General features: G+C 41.2%; 1 pseudogene; it reads right to left on the minus strand.

Moving 5' to 3' along the window:
• Window positions 1-8,881: 8,881 nt before the first annotated feature.
• LOC101720188 (proteasomal ATPase-associated factor 1 pseudogene) lies at window positions 8,882-10,265 on the minus strand (annotated as a pseudogene).
• Window positions 10,266-12,996: the final 2,731 nt, after the last annotated feature.

Genomic DNA, 12,996 nt, shown 5'->3' on the forward strand with positions numbered 1-12,996 from the left:
CTCGTTAGTAAATTGGGGGTAATAAACCTGGTAATAAACCAGAAATGAACTTCCGGCGACTAATTACTGCTCTACCTACCCACTAGCTGGGTCACCTATTGACTCTGCTTCCTGCTTGTTACTGTGGATGACTGACTGTGGGTCTCCACACTCAGGCATGAGGCCTCATTTTTCTCTCACTCAAGGACTGCTTATGTGATCCTCTCTTATCTTTACTATATCTTATTTCCCCCTCGCTTTGCTAGATTTTTCTCAGGTATATAAAATTATTACGATTTCTCCATCTTAAAATGCATTTCCTTTAGTACTACTTTTCCCTCTCAGTAAAACCCCTGCAGCAAAACTTGAAAGAATTTTGTGTTCATTGTCTTTTCTAGCTCAATGAATCTTACAAAATAAGCACACCCAGGCAACTTACCACCCGGATTTTTTGGTGTGTGTGATACTGGTAATGGAACCCAGGACTTCTGCACTGAGCCATATCCCCAGCTTTTTAAAATAATTTTTTTTTTTTTTTGGTACTGGGGATTGAACTTGGGTCCTTGCGCTTTTGGGGCGGGCAGCAGAACCATTGAGCTAAATCCCCAGCCCCTAAAATAATTTTTTGAGACAAGATCTCATTAAATTATTCAGGCTGTGCTCAAACTTGTGATCCTCCTGGCTCAGCCTCCCAGAGTGCTGGGATTACAGGAATGCACCACCACACCCAGTTTTGCTTCTTTTTGTAAAATACACATAACAGAAAATTTACCATTTCAGTACTTTAAAATGTACAGTTTAGTGGTGATTAGTACATTCACAGTGTTGTGTTACCATCGCTACTCCGACTCCTACTTTCAGAACGTTTTCATGCTTCAAAAGGAAAGTTAGTACCCACTAGGCCCCCGCTCCTTTTTTTTTAGTACCAGGGATCAAACTCAGGCCCTTGTGCTTGCGAGGCAGGCAGGGCGCTGCTGAGGTAAATCCCTGGCCCTCCACTAGTCTGTTTTTTATCTCTATGGATTTCTCTATTCTGGATATTTTATATAAATGGAACCATATAATATATGGCCTTTTGCATCTGGTTTCTTTCACTCTGATTAATATTTTTTATGTTGTAGAATGTATAAGTATTTTATTCCTTATTATGGCTGAATAGTATCCAGTTGTATGTCTATACCACATTTTGTTAATTCTTTCATCCATTTATGAACTTCTGCCTTTGGTATTGTGATTAGTGATGCTATGAACATTAATGTATGAGTTTTTTGTCTGAACACCAGTTTTATCTGTTTTTAGACTTTATTTATATTTTTTGGTACTGGGGATCATATTTTTAGACTTTAAATCAGTCACATGGTTTGTATTTTTTGTCTGACTTTATCAATATTCTATAATGTGAGACTTGTCTGTGTTGTGGCATACAACAATTTGCTCATTTTCATTGCTGGATAATATGTCATTATGTGACTAGGTCACCATTTATCTGATGAGGTGTTAATGGGCTGTAGATTAGATATGGTGTTATGTTCCTATACTAATCCCGGTATGAACGTTCTTGTTCATGTGTTCATGCTAAACACCTTTGGGTTATTTTTAGATACATGCCTGGAGGTGAATTGCTGGGTCACAGATTGTACCCAGGTTACCTTTAGTAGATATTCCCCAAACTGTACCAATTTTCACTCCCACAAGGAGTGTGCAAAGTTTCATTTGCTATACATCTTTGCCAAAACTTAGTATTTCTGTCTTTTTTTGGTATTAGCTTTTCTAGTGCATGCTAATTTGCTCTTAAGTTTGATTCAAGGTAAGCTCTCACCTCATCCATTCCACCAGGACTCCTCTTCCAATGGCCAGTGCTCAGTCCTGTCTCACTGATCAACCTGCAGCTTTTGACAGATTGGCACACCCTCCTCCAGATACCTTTCTCAGTGTGGTTTCCAGGGCCCTACCCTCTTGGTCTTCTTTCAATGCCTCTGGCTGCACCATCTCAGCCACCTGGATTTCTTTTTCCTCTGACCTCTGCCTGTTGGGTATGCCTCAGTGCTCAGTACTTGATTCTCTTTCTCTACACTCACTCTTTTGCTGATCTCATCCAGCCTCATGACTTTAACACGATTCCTTTGCTGACACCTCCCACATTTATATCTGTAGCCTGTGCTTCTCTGCTGAATTCCATATACCTAACTGTCAACTTGATCTTTCCCTTGAATATTTAATAGATGTCTCAAACTCAGCAAGTTCAAAACGTATGTTCTCCTCCAAGCCTGTTTCCTATCTCAGTCAAAGGAAACTCTTTCCTTTTAGTTTCTCAGGCCAGAAACCTTGGAGTCATCATGATCTTCCTCAGTCATACTTTGTACTTACTGTCAGGAACCTAGTTGGCTGTATACTAAAGCACGTTCAAAATATGGTGTCATCTGTTCTACCATCCTAGCTGAAACCACCATTATTTTCCACCTGGATTACTGGAATAGTTTCCTATCTGGTCTTTCTGTTTCTAGTCACACATTTTTAGCACAGACGCCAGGGCATTTTATTCCCCTGCTCAGACTTCTCCATTGACTCCACATCTGAGAGGAAGAGCCTTAAGTTTTCACAGTGGCACACTGGGCTTTGTACAACTTCATGTTCATTTATTTATATGACTTCTTCCATTGCCTACTTCTTGGTTCTCTCCATGCTATACCGAAGCCTTCTCCTGTTCCTGGAATAAGCCAGGTAGGACCCTGCCTTAGGGCCTTTGGTGTGGCTATTCTGCTGCCTGCCTGGAATTCTCTTCACTCAGATATTTTATAGCTTACTCTCTTGTTCCCTAAAGCCATGCTTACCTGTTGTAAGAATTTTTTGCCTAGTATCAATAAGGGCTGGCTCGTGGTCTACATAAGGGTAAGAAAGTTTTTCTTTTCTTTGCTTTCAAAATTGACATGGTCCATTTTCCTTGTTCTATTTTTTTTTTTTTTTTTTTTTGGTGGGAGGAGATGCATTATTTTCTAGCACTGAAGATGTGGCCCAGCTTTATATGAGGGTTCTCCTGATGGACTCTCCACCTTGCCTGGCAGGGGTTTGTCTCCACTTGCATGCGCTCTGAGGCCTCAGATGCTGAAGGTCAAGATCACTTGGCACTGGCACATTGCTTCAGGGAGAAAGCCGGCTTCCACATCCTCTGTGAGTGAGTTCCTCTTTCCCTTCTTTTTTGACCTATGATTATTCTTTTTTTTTTTTTTTTTTTTTGGTACTGGGCTTCAAACTCAGGACTTTGCACTTGCGAGGCAGGCGTCGGCACCACTGAGCTAAATCCCCGGCCCAACCCTGACAGTTTTGAGGAGTGCTGATCAGGTATTTTGTAGGATATTCCACTATTGGAATTTGTTTTTCATATAAAATGTATATTTATTGCTATAGGGGAACCTGTGGCATGTGTGCCACACTGGACACACAGAGCCATCTCTGTCAGCATGCAAACCAAGTCGCCCCAGAGGTAGAGCATTGGATAACAGTTGTTTTTTTCTAAACTAAAACCTCAATATTCAGGTTTAATTGCAGTATTGGCACTTTCTGATAAATAACTGGGTTATGGGTTACAGTTTGAGTACTCGGTCTCTAAATGATTTGCCATCACTGCTATAGGCCTAATGAGGTGCTGAGTGCTGGGGATTCATAGTAAAGCCTGTGGTTATTTTATGGATGAGGACATTGGATCTCAGAGGTTTCAGTTACTTGCTCAGGTCAGCAGCCAGTAAAGGGAAGATGGAATTTGAGCTTACCCTTTAGGCCCCTTCTTCCCCACATACTTTTGGCTTGTTTTGTAGAAACTGTGTTCAAATATATATATATATTTTTTAATACTGGGGATTGAACTCAGGACTTTGTACTTGCTAAGCAGGCACCGGAACCACTGAGCTAAATCCCTGGCCCAAACAAAATCCCCCCTTTTTTTTCCCTGGTACCGGGGATCGAACTCAGGACCTTGTGCTTGCAAGGCAGGCATGGAACCACTGAGCTAAATCCCAGGCCTGTGTTCAAATTTTTAGTTTAATAAAATCAGAATAAATACGGCACATGCAGTGCTAATGGCCTGAGGCTCAGTGTTTACATTCAGCAAATTCAATCTTTTCTTATTTACTGAGAATATTGCTAGCTGATGAAACTGAGTGTAAAATTCACTGATTATAGCAGTACACAGAGATAACCACATGTTTGAAGATGTAAATATGCCAAACCAAAACCAAACACCTAACTAAACAAAATTCAGACAAACTGAGAATGTGGATACTCATGTCAGTGTTTAGAAGTGTTTTCATTAGTATCTTAATGACAAATATATCAAATCCTTGGCGTGTTTTAATTTCAATTTTGTCAGAAAATTATAGCTACATTGCCAGTGCCGGGTCTGGTTAATTTGACTGAAGTTTAATAGGACTTAACCTTAAAAACACTCATGACTCCGAAATGTATTATTTCACATATGGTAGCGTTCAAGTTCCAGTATTTTTGTGTTATCTGTTGATCAAAGTTTTCAAAGAATCAGTTTTATAGGCCCAGGGATTTAGCTCAGTGGTTCTGCTGCTCACCTCAAAGAATCAGTTTTAGGCTTATATAAATAAATATTTGTTGCTAAGCACAGTGACACATGCCTGTAATCCTAGCTACTTGGGAGAGTGAAGCAGGAGGATTGTTAAATTCAAGGCTGTCTCAGAATAAACTATGTGATGTAGCACAGTCGTAGAGCACCTCTGGGTTCAGTCCCCAGTACCAAAACCAACCAACCAACCAACAAACAGAAAGTCAAAATTTCTACAAATATCACACAATCTACAAATATTCTACACAATTCTACAAATATTACACACTCTTTTTAACTAGACCGCCCAGAGCCTGTGTCTCTACCTTCTTCTTGGGCCATTCACTATCACATTCATTTTTTTTTTTTTGGTACCAGGGATTGAACGCAGGACCTTGTACTTGCGAGGCAGGGGCCAGAACCACTGATCTAAATCCCCGGCAAAGTCTTTTTTTTTTTTGGTACCGGGGATTGAACTCAGGTCCTTGTGCTTGTGAGGCAGACGATGGAACAACTGGGCTAAATCCCCAGCCCCCATGGGTCATTCACTATCACTGGAGTTTTGTCAGGGCCAGGGCCAGGCAGGCTGCCAGGTGCTGGGCCACTCCATATAACAAATACCAGCTCCTCACTTAAAATTTTAGTTTAAAACCCTGTACACATGTACATGAGTATATGTAATACATGAAGTAAGTTAAAGAATAGCAAAAATAAATATAGGCTGGCATGGTGGCACATACCTGTAGTATATACAGCTACTTGGAAAGATGTGGCAGGAGGATTTAAGTTTGAGTCCAGCCTGGGCAATTTAGAGAGACCCTGTCTCAGAATAAAAAATAAAAAGGAGTGGGACTGTAATCAGTGTTGTGTGGATTCAATCTACAGTATTTCTCCAAAAAAGCCCCACATCAAAACAAAACAACCCCCAAAGCCACTCAAAACAAAAACAAAACAACAACAAAAAACCATGTACCTGGCACCTAAGTTAGCAAACACAATGTTTTTGGTTTTTTGGGGGTTTTTTTTGGTACCGGGGATCGAACTTGGGTCCTTGTGCTTGCAAGGCAGACGACGGAACCACTGGGCTAAATCCCCGGCCCTACAATGTTTTTAATACTAGAAACCCCTGTGTGCTCTCTCAGATCTAGGTCTTTCACTCACCCATTGTAGATAATCACTATCCTGAATTGTGTTGCTCTCTTGTTTTTCTTTATAGTTTCACACATAAGCATATGTCTCATATGTCAATATGTTTTTCAGTCTGGAGAATTTTTTGGACTTCTATAAAATGAAATCACACTGTATATATTATCTTGTGATTTGCTTTTTTCATTCAGTATTATACTTACGGGATCCATTCATGCAATTGTAGCTTATTCATTTCATCTTCATTGCTATATAATATTCTATTGTGTGAATATGGTTTATATTTTTAATCCATTCTCATGTTTGGGCTGTTTTCAGTCATTTATTTTTATGAACAGCCTGAGCCTATGTGGAGTGAGAGTTTCTCTAGGTATATTATGAAGAAAGAATTACTGGATCACAGAGTGTGTACCTCTAATGGTCCATCTGGACTCCCGCCAGCAGTGTGTGAGGATTCCTCACACTCCATATCCTCAATGCTCTCTGCTACTGCTCTGGGTGCCACCTCAGCTGTGTCCACATCTTGGAGGCCCTTGGCCATATCCAGGCCTTACTTGGCCTGTGGGCTGAGTAGCTCTGGTTTGGTTATACCAGGTTGACCTGGACTTCCAGCTTCTCTAAGAGTTTGAGCCTTTGGTTGTATTGTTGGTTTGGGCTCTGGATGCCAGCACAGAGCTCCAGTCTTGGCTCTGGATTCTGGGTCCCAGTATGGCCATGTGGCTCTAAGGGGATCAGAGAAGCCAGGCATCACTTTCTCATGCCAAGCCAAGGTGGCATTGAAATTTTCCACCATAGAGGAGACGTGTGTGTGCCCTCCCACCTGCATTCCTGCCCTGCCTTCTGCTATCCTGAGAACCAGGAATCCTTAGGAGAGCTTTAATGGCTTTTCTTGAGGCCTTTTGGCAAGTTAGACCTGGTACTGTCAGTGCTGGCAGGAGGACACGACATCTGTGCTGGCCCTAGGCCAGGCCACATAGACGTCAGCATACACAGCACCAGCTCATCCAGCCTGAGGCCTCAGGTGCCAGTGTGCAGAGCCTGGCCCTGCCCAGTTCAGGACAGCCTGAGCCCCTCCTGTTAACTGGACTATCCTGCCAGACACTTCTTGTTTTGATGGTGGCTGCACCAAAGGTGGCACTATGTGTCCCGGACTCAGAGTTTCTGGGCTTTCCTTTTCCTGGTAACCACAGTAGCATAATGGCTACCAGCACCTAGCTTGGGATCCTAATTCTACCTCTTCCCAACTTTAGTATCTGATACTACTACTTACTTGGCCTTCCTTAGCTGCTCTTTCCTCATTTGGACACTGTCTACACTGACTGGGTTATGCAGTGAGACAATGTGTGTAAAGTGTTAGCATTATTTCTGGTGCATGGGGGGCATCAAGTATTCTTTGGGTGGTTATGGTGATGTCATGGAAATAACAGGGTTTCCATCCTGATACTGTCACCTCTTAGTTGTGTCATTTAGCCTGAGACTTGATTTTCTCTATTTGGAAAATGGTAATAAATATTTCTACTTCATTTGGATCATTGAACTAAAATATCTAAAGGGCAAAAAGTACTTGCTTGATAAATATTAGTGACTGGTATATGAGATACAGAAGCATTATTTTCTCTAAAAAGAAATAGAGGGAGGGCTGGGGATTTAGCTCAGTGGTTCCACTGCCTGCCTTGCAAGCACAAGGACCCAAGTTCGATCCCCGGTACCAAAAAAAAGGAGAAATAGAGAGAAACTAACATAGAGGAGAATCATTTCCCATGGAATAGCCTTTTTCTTTTTTTGGTACCGGGGATCAAACTTGGGACCTTGTGCTTACGAGGCAGGTGGCAACACCACTGAGCTAAATCCCCAGCTAGCCTTCATATTTTTGAATAGTCATAAGCATGTTTAAAAAAATCATAAAAATATTGTAAGCACTTTGAAAAAGAGAAAAGGAAAAGAAAATGTCTTGTGATCCCACCACCTGAATATAAGCACCTTCAGCCTGTTGATGAACTTCCTTCCAGGGGTTTTTGCATGCATTTTATTAAGTGATCATAATTATAGGACATATACAGTTTTATATTTGTTCTCTCTTAATGCTGTTTCATAAACATTTTCTCATGTCATTACTTGTTTTTATGGCTGCATACCTTTCTTAATTAAGACCTTGCTGCATAAATGTCTTCAGTACTTTTCATTTTTTCGTAAGGATTCCAGAAGTCAAATTACTGAGTCAGAAGGTATACATACTTTTTGTAGTTTTGGATTCATATAGGCAAATTGTTTTCCAAAAAGGAGGTATCAATTCACAATGCAATCATGTCTGATAATGCTCATTGCATTGTGTATTTGTTGACATTGGGTATTATGGATACAGTTTTCTTTGGGCTAATGTATGAACTATGTCTCATCTTTATTAGCAGCAGTTGCCAAGCCAGAAAAAGGAAAAAGGAGTTAAGAAACCACAACAAACTTTTTTTTTTTTTTGGTACCGGGGATCGAACTCGGGTCCTTTGTGCTTGAGCAGCAGGCAGTGAAACCACTGAGGTAAATCCCTGGCCCTACAACAAACTTCATTATGCTGAGTGGTGAAGTTGAAAAAGACCTTAATCAGTGTATTTACTTCTTTTTTCCCAGATCTTACCTTCTGCATTTGGACTATAAAAATGGACAGATACTATAATTTATTTATTTATATTTTTAGTGATGCAGGGAATTGAACCAGGGCCTCGAGCATCCCCGACATGTCCTCTACCACTGTGCTACCCCCTCCCAGTTTCTTTTTTTTTTTTTTTCAGGTTTTTCCAAACATATTTATTTTCTCCAGGGAATAGGCTTTAGTCCTCTATTCCTTGTAAACATGTAACACAATTTGGTGTGAGAACAAACTGCAAGCATCCAGATGTTTACCCTATGTTGTGGGGTGGGTCTACATAAGGAGAAGACAGAGCAAAGGCAGTGAGCATACACGAGCAGTAGCTACTGCTGCTGCTGCATCTTGTTCCTTTTTTGTTTTGCTTTTTTTGGTGGTACTGGGAATTGAACCTCTGGACTGAGCAACATCTCCAGCTCTTTAAAAATTCTGTTTATTTTGAAATAGGGTCTTGCTAAGCCTTTAAATTGCCCAGGGTAGGACTAAACTTACTATCCTCCCTCAGCCTCCCACAGTGCTGAGATTACAGGCAAGTGGCACCATGCCCGGGTACACATGTGCTTCTTCCTCAGTTCAAATTAGGTCTTGAGATGCTAGATCTTCTGGGCCAGTTCAGCTCACTTGCTGTGACTTCCAAGGAGTGCCTATGACACTAAGGAGCCATAGACTTTGGGAAGGACTGATGATATTTCTACTCATTGTAAATCAGGATCAGTGCTTTTCAGTAACTTTCCAAGAGGTCAGAGGTCAGAAAGCTGATAGCGTCTCAAGAGACCATCTCGACAGCATGTGTAGATTTGCTTCTCCCACATGGCTACCTTGTATACAGGGTCACAGTCAGCCCCACTGAGCTCAATGGCATAGTCTAAATCTTGTTGAACAATGAAACAGCTTCCATCACCTTGGCTAGCAATGAATCCATCTCTGAAATTCAGCAGGGACAGAACTGGTGCTCCTGATCTGTGGAGGACTTGTACTGGAGCTCTCGGACTCCTCACATCCAGCTGATAAATGTTTCCATCTTGTTCCAGCCAATACCAAGAAGCCAGAGAGAAAAGTACAGCAGTTGAAGGCATCTGAGCCAATAAAGAGGAAGACCAGCTGCCTGCTCTGTAGTCCCAGGCACTGAAGCTTCTTATCTTCCTGGGCCACCAGCAACATTTTCGCTTCTGTTCCAACCTTCCGCTCACTGGGAATCTGCTCCGGGGAGCCAAGGTTGATGGAGTTGTCAGCAGCACCTACTGCCACTCCATTAATGGAAGAACCACAGTCTGCAATGACTCCCAAGCAGGCCGAGCACCCACAATCCCAAAGTTGGGCTGTTCCATCTCAAGAGCCAGACACTACATTCTGCCCTTGGTTGACAATGGCTGTATCCAGGATACCTCCTCTGTGCAAGCCTTTGAAGGTTGCCACACAGCTAGCATCTTCGGCTGACCAGATCTTCAGCTGAGCATCCATTCCCCCACTCAGAACCACAAGGCCTGATGGGAAAAACCTACAACAATTCACATCAAATACATGTCCTTCCAACACTCTTCTGAGTTCTCCATCGGAAGCCTGCCAGATCTTCATGCTCCCATCAGAACTAGAAGACACACCAAGGCCTCCTCCACTGGAAATGTCCAGGCATGTTATACTCTTTGTATGAACTCTGGAAAAAGTTGTGTATGGTGCCAAAAACTTAGAAGATGCGTTTTCCTTTGGACATGAAATATGAATGCTTTTCTTATATTTCATTCAAAATAAATCCTTCTGAAGCTCAAACCTCTGGGATGCCACCTAGTCCAATTCCTTGACAAGTTAGGCTGCCATATAAAGATGGTTTCCCTGAGGGGTGACAGCTCAGCCAGGCCTCCCCTTCATCTTTCCTGAGGGTTTGGGCCCAGTTGCTCTGAATCCTCAAAGGCGCTGCCATCTTGACCCTGCCTCCACCAGCCCCCCCCAACCCCCCCAGTTTCTTAACATAATTTTTAAATTTATTTTTTATTGTAAGAGTAGAAGCCCAATACGGTGATACACTCCTATAACCCCAGCACTATGGGAGACTAAGGCATGAGGATCAAAGGTTCAAGCCCAGCCTAGACAATTTAGCAATTTAGTGAGACCCTGTCTCAAAGAAAAAAAAAAAAAAAGAAATGGCTGGAGATACAGCTCAGTGTGAAGGCCTGGGTTTAATCCCCAGTACCAAAAACATGTTGGAAACTGGAAACTATGGGAAAAGCAATCATTCACAGTCATCCCATTTTTGTTCATTTCTTCATTTTCTTCCAATTTTTTTTCCATATTTTTTCTCCTTTTGTACAACTGCAGCTATACAATATTGTATGATAATCTTCAAATTTTTTGCTTAACATATAGTAAAATATATTCTTATATAATTATAAGAATATAGGATATTTTCTATAAGATTATAGAAAATATAGGTACTTATATGATTATAAGAATATGTAGGTAACCTTTTCATAGCCTATGTATTTTTTTTTTTTTTTTGGTACCGGGGATTGAACTCAGTTCCTTGAGCTTGCAGGGCACGTGGCAGAACCACTGAGCTAAATCTCTGGCCCTAGCCTATGTATTTTTATTGACTTTGTTTTTTGGAAAAGGAAAGAATTCTCATAGTTTAGGGTGTCCAATGCAAAGTCTCTTTCCCACCCTTAACCTCAATTATCCTCCTTTGGGCCACCATCATCATTTCCTTGTACTTCCAGAGATATACTATGGACATAAAAACATGAGAGGTTTTCTACACAAATAATAGAATACCATATATATTGCTTTACACCTTTTTCTTTTTTTGTCTTTTTCACTTAGTATGTCTTGGAAATCCTACAACAGCCCATATGGTTTTAGCATAGTCTTCCTTTTTTATGTTTTTAGATTAATTAATTAATTAAATTTTTTTGGTACCAGGGCTCGAACTCGGGTCCTTGTGCTTGCACTGCAGGTGGGGAAACCGCTGAGCTAAATCCCCGGCCCTTAGTCTTCCTTTTTTAACAGCTAATAGTCCATACTGCATGGTTGTATCATAATGCCTTACCCAGACTCCTATTGAAGAGAATTGGTTCCTTGCTTTTGTTTCTGTAGACAATGTTGCAGGCAACGGTCTTACCCTTCATGGGTATGTAAGTAATATCTGTAGGATTGTTTCCAGCAGTGATATTTTGCTAGTCAGCAGATGGATCTTAAAATGTACACTTTATATTTCAATAGCCACTATCAGTTGTACTAATTTTTTTGGGAGGTGCTCGTATTGAACCCAGGGCCTTGTTCATGCTAGGTGAGCACTGTGCTACTGAACTATAACCCCAGCCCTAAGTTGTACTGATTTAAACTCAACCAAATGATAACTGTCGCCAACAGTTTCAACAATCAACTTGATCTTTGACAAACTGAAAAGTAAGAACGATACTCTAGTTTTGTTTTAAAGTAAGTTTTTTCTTATAAGTAAGCCTGGATGACCTTTCAAAGCCTCTTAAATTTTATTTTCTGTGGAAAGAACTAGGCATAATTTTTAATTGCTGAAAAATCCACCACGGAGAGGATTTATTAAAATGTATTTAATAATTCTTTTATGCTGTCTCTAAATTTTCACTATTAGTAATACCATAGTGAACATCTTTTGCATAAGTCTTCAGTTTTGGGGCCGGGGATTTAGCTCAGTGGTTCCAGTGCCTGCCTCACAAGTGCAAGGTCCTGAGTTCGATCCCTGGTACCAAAAACAAAAACAAAACACATAAATCTTGTTTTTTGGATTGTTTGCTTAGAAAGATTCTTGGAAATGGATTTTGTAGATCAGAGGATATTTTTAGAGACATGATGCCAAATTGCTCTTGGGAAGGCTTATACTAGTTTATATCCCCACCAACAATATACAAATGTGTTCAGTTCATTTTCCATTGCCAGCAGTGGCTTACCATATTTAAAAAATCTCCTAGGATGCAACTTCTGTAGATTTATTATGGGCACTAATCCAGTGTTAACCTAACCTTTAACGCCAGGAGATGCTTCCCCTTTTTATTGTAAACCAAAGCCTTCCTGTCAAATTTAGGTCCCACTTTATTCTAGAAGACCTTACAGTTCTTCACTGACAGCGTCAATATCTCTTTTCCTTTCTTTGTAAAACCTCAGTCAAGTTTGCATGAATCATTATGGAAGAAAAACATTACCATTGTTCCAAGAAGTGTTACAGTGCTCCTCTACTGGATTACAGATTGGAAAAGGTTACCCATCACCATGGACGGGTGGGGCCACACAGGTGTTGGGCTCTGCCTAGGAAGGGGCCATCTGATTCACTTGCTGGGGTGTGGCAGCATCGGTAAAGGAGACCCCGGGGAGGAGTCCTGCGTGCTAGGCTGGGTCAGAACAGATGTTACCAGAAAGAGAAGATATTTAGGGCCAGGGATTTAGCTCAGTGGTTCCAAAGCCTGCCTTACCAGCACAAGATCCTGAGTTTGATCCCTGGTACAAAAAAAAAAAAAGAAAGAAAGAGAAGACATTTGTTTTTCCCTGCATGACATCACTCTCCTCTTCTGGTATTAGGGCCTTCTCTCTCCTTGCCAATTACTGCATCATGGCTTTGCCTTGCCTCTTGGCTAGGGTGATTGATTCACAAGTGGGGACTTGACCCAAATATTACCAGCTAGGTCCTTCCTGGGTTGGACACATG

Source organism: Heterocephalus glaber, unplaced genomic scaffold (genome assembly GCF_053883595.1).
Source record: "Heterocephalus glaber isolate CG9 unplaced genomic scaffold, H.glaber_assembly_v1.0 deba00001564, whole genome shotgun sequence".
NCBI lineage: Eukaryota > Metazoa > Chordata > Mammalia > Rodentia > Bathyergidae > Heterocephalus > Heterocephalus glaber.